The following is a 4,622-nucleotide window of genomic DNA, read 5'->3' as shown; positions in this document are numbered from 1 at the left end:
GATAGGGAATGGCAAGGGACACACTGACAAAGGAGATTAATCAGAACTGGCTTTGACAAGCACTGTGCCAATTGGACAATTAAAACAGACATTGGGGGAGGGTGGAAAGAAGAACGAACTGGGGAGGAGGGTGGAGAAAACAGTGCAACAATGAATGAATGAAAACCCAAAATCTCTGTAAAAATATAAAAAGAGAATATCTAACTTTTCCTCAGATCTCTCTTGTGCATAATTTATGCACTTTTTATCCAGGGATATGCAAATAATTTTACCAATGAGTAAGTAACACTCTTTGTATTTTCAAGTTCTAAATGATTCTCCATAACACAGTAAATCCATGAAGAGAGGTATCTTTAGCTCTCCAAGTGCTTCTCCCCCACTGGCACATGTTTGCCCTTCTGAAACATTCGGAGGATTGCACATTAATAAGCACGGGCCAGATGGCAGCCCTAGGAACTACCTCAAGTGAGACATGGAAAGAATGAGGACTGTGGCACAGACCACGCAGAAAGGATTCTGTAAGGCAGAGATGAGATGCGATCTGGATGTTTGAGCTCAACCACATCTATAAAGTTCATAGCTGATTCTGATTAGCAGTAGGCATTTTTAAATGACTTGTCTTCTATCTTCATAGCTCTACACCACACATTCATTTTGAACACACACACACACACACACACACCAGATACGCAAAGCCTAGATTATTTAAAGCCATGTTCTATGGGTCTACATGACCAATATATGCATAGCTTATTTCTGAACCATAAAAGAAAGATATTTTCTTATCCAAATTATGACTGACTTGCTATAATTGTTAATTTCTCTTATTTTAAGTAATGTTTTTTGAAATGAATAAAAGTCTCATAGGAAGTCTTTGAAAAGAAATTACCTACAAGATTTGTCCTTCCTCTTTCTGTCTTATAAAAACTGCCTGTTAGGAAATAATGTAATATTTTAAATTTTTGATCCTCATTGACAAATCTAGTTACTTTCTTAAATAACTAAAATAAAAGCTTCTCAACTCAACTAAAAGCCTGTTTGATCTCTTCTGTATCTTTTCTTGTCTCCTCTACTCTTGACCTAACAATTGCAGGATGTAAGTGACTCATGAGTCTTTGTTCTTCTTGCATAATACAGTATTTGAAATTTGAATTGGGTTATCCTAGAAGAATTGATAACCTCTTCTTAATATCTCTTTTGTGTAGTGGGTTACAGAACCTTCTGGAGGTAGGCAAATGTCTGAAAAGACCTCGTGGTACCCTTTCAGTCCATGGGCTCTCTAATATGAAGCAGGGATTTTTGTAACTTTCCTTTCTTGGCTGAGTACAGAACTGGCTCTACACATGATCAGAAAAAGCTGTACTTGGAAAATACTGAAAATTGTGACCTTTTACTCAGCCATCCATTCAACTACAAGACATTAACTGAAGAAGTCAGAAAGGCTGGCCTCTAAAAGCTTAGTGTACAAAGACGAGTAAAAGCCTCCCTGGAAGAAACAGAAATGTAAATTAACAATTTCTACAAGAATGAGAAAGACAATATGAGCCTCTATCTTGGGTATAACGATAGCACCACCCCCTTCCCCGAAAGAACAATAAATTCAGTCTGAGGACTCAGTTGAGACCAGGCAGAGTCCTCTCAAGTAGAATTACTTCCTGCTATTCCCTATATTTTTATGGTATCCAAGTGATAAATGTGCAGTAGAGGAGAATTACTCTTCAAACCAATCTCTCAAGTACCAAAATATAACACCACACTCGGGGAAGGAGGACAGCCTGTAATCACTCCTCCAGCCATATTGCTTGCTGCAACCAGAGAAAATGCTGTTTATTGCAAATGTGCATTTTGTACCTTTGCTGAAGAATGGATGTGACCTGCTTGCAGAAATTCTCTCCATCCTGAGAAAACTCCTTTAGGTTCTTGTACACTTTATTGTACTAGAAAAAAAAAGAAATGCAAAGGAAGGTTATGAGTACTTCCTAAAACAGAGCTTCTCTAAGTCCAGATGCTATTCTAGTGATAACTATTATGTAAATGACCTTGCAGTTCTGAAGAAGCACATCTTTGGGATGAGTTCATGAAACAGGGATCAAGTTACTCCTGTCTGGATATGAAAGATCCTAGAGAACTTAAAAATTATGGTCCTGCCTGCTTCTATAGATCAAATGCAAACAATTCCACAGAAGAGTGCATTTGAAGTCTGGCTTCCTATTGTCCCTGTTGTTTCCAAGAAGGTCAGAGTACACTCTGAAGGACACCCTGGTTTTGCTTTCTACAGTAAAGTTTCTCCAGCGGAGTTAAGTGTGTTCTCTACAACTTCTGTGCCTCATTACTAACCTTGAACCATCGATGTGTTCTTGGTTGAGATGTGAAAATGAAAGTGAACAGTTTATGAATAAAATGTTGTTCTGGTCACCTCAATTTCCCTTGACTCTAGCAATAAACATGCTACAATAATGAGTTGAACTTTTATGCTGAACCAAAGTGTTGTAACATATGAAGAAAGCTTTCAGGCATAGAAATTCTAAGTGACAGCTCTTGTCATTTGGTTTAGTACTCCAGAATGGCATCCTGAAAATAATATTAATAAACATGGGCATTGCCCTAATGATTTCCTGGTTACAACTCTTGACTGTAAGGGAAAGGTAAATGACTTGAATATACCATGCACTTCAGGGGAGAAAGATGTGGTAATCTGCTTTGGTAAAGAGACAACCTTGGGAAACTTGGCCTGTCTCACAAGGTTGTCATGAATTGGAATCAACTTGACAGCAATAAGTTTGATTTCTTTGGCTTTATGCATTGATAACATAAGATATTTTAAGTGTCCAAATGAAAAGGGTAAAAATGCCAATTGATCCTTTAGGACATAACAGGTGGTTGATGCTATGTGTCATACACAGAGTATGAACCCTGAGTACTCATCATCTTTAATTTAGAGAGCATCTCGGGAATAGATTTGACTCATGGAATGCTAATGACTAGCAAGCTGATGAGTTGTGGAAAGACACTGAGAAGATCATACGTGAAGAAAGTAAAAAGGAAAAGAACAGCAACAACAACAGAGCAAGAAAGGGGGGGGGGAGACGAAAATGGACATCAGAAGAGAATCTGAAATTTGCTGAGTCTGGCTTCCAGTTGAAGGGAAGCTAAAATGAGTGGACATGATGAAGGGAAAGAGTTAAAGTGAAGATTTTTTTTAAGGTTGCTTGCTTCTTGTTTTTGTTGTTGTTATGTACCATGGAGTTGCCTGTGACTCATAGTGACCCTATGTACAACAGACCGAACTCTGACTATCCTGTGCCTATCTCACTGTCTCCAACACACCCACCCCTAATACCCCAGTCACTGAATCAATCCACCTCATAGAGGGTTTTCCTCTCCTGTGCTGTCCCTCCACCCTCCCAAGCATTACATCCCTCTCCAAGGACTGGTCTCTCCTTGCAACATGTCCAAAGTATGTAAGACGAAGCTTCAGCCTGGTTTAACCCCCTCTAGGATGAACCTGTTCATTTTCTTAGCAGTCCATGATACATTCAATACTCTTCTACAGCTCAAAGGCATCAACTCTCCTTCTATCCTCCCTGGTCACTATCCAGCTCTCTGATGCATACTAAGTGATTGCAAAGACTACATTAGCTTTAATATCCCTAGTATCATGACCCCTTCTAAACGGAGCCTGAACTTCTGACAGTTCTCTGCTGATGTGCTGTTCCAGTTGTTTTTGGATAATCTTCAGCAGAATCTTGCTTGCATACTGTTCTATAATTTCCACACTCTGTTGGGTCACCTTTCTTTGCAGTGGGAACAAATAGAGATCTCTTCCAGTCAGTTGGACAAGTGGATGACACAACTCGGTGAACACATCCAGGACAGCATCTATTAGTTGAAATACGTCAATTGGTATACCATTTATTCCTGGGGCCTTATTTTTTGTCAATTCCTTCAAAGCAGCTTAAACTTCTTCCTGCATTAAACATAGGCTCTTGAGTATATGTTGTTTCATGAAATTCTTCTGTGTCTGCCAATTCCTTTCGGTACAGTGACTCTATATACTCTTTCCATCTTCTTTTTAATGCTTCCTGGATAAGTTAGTTAATATTCTGCCCGAGGCATCCTTAAGTTTAGCAATTTAAGGTTTGAATTTGTTCTTCAGTTTCTTTCTTTTTTTTTTTAGCCGAATTAACAAAGTTTATTTTGAGTTCTAACCCGGGCTCCCGCGTGCTGATACAGCAGCATCCAGCCAACAGCCCCGAATTGATGTCTGCCCCTCCTTTCTGCTACTCCCCTGCCCAACCATACACGCCATGCATGATTGACCATCCACAGTAGTTGGGGAATTTGTCCACCTTCAATTGGCTAGCCATAGCTCAGGGTAACAGTTTGGAAACCTATTTGAATCTTATCTGTTACTTCAGATACAGGAATGCGGAAAACTCCTGTGCTCTTACAGAGAAGAAGAATTCCACTTTATGGCAGTTGATCAATCAGGGTGGGATTTACCACAGGTTCTTCAGTTTCTTCAGCTTAAGAAATGCTGAGCAAGTTCAGCCCTTTTGATTTTCTGACTCCAGCTCCTTGCACATTTCATTGTTGTCTTCCCGATTTGCCTTTTGAAATCT

At 39.4% G+C, this 4,622-nt stretch overlaps 1 protein-coding gene across 1 annotated transcript in view; it reads right to left on the bottom strand.

Moving 5' to 3' along the window:
* Window positions 1–1,931, bottom strand: part of NOSTRIN (nitric oxide synthase trafficking) — a 64,882-nt gene extending 62,951 nt beyond the window's left edge. Inside the window, exon 1 of the mRNA XM_006902118.1 lies at window positions 1,852–1,931. The gene's annotated coding sequence lies outside the window, so the exon portion shown is untranslated. The remainder of the gene's footprint in view (window positions 1–1,851) is intronic.
* Between the last annotated feature and the right edge of the window lie 2,691 nt (window positions 1,932–4,622).

Source organism: Elephantulus edwardii, unplaced genomic scaffold (genome assembly GCF_000299155.1).
Source record: "Elephantulus edwardii isolate Elephantulus edwardi_28Jun2011 unplaced genomic scaffold, EleEdw1.0 scaffold00369, whole genome shotgun sequence".
Taxonomy (NCBI): Eukaryota; Metazoa; Chordata; class Mammalia; order Macroscelidea; family Macroscelididae; genus Elephantulus; species Elephantulus edwardii.
Note: the sequence above shows the minus strand (reverse complement) of the source record. Positions and strands in the feature narration are given on the sequence as shown.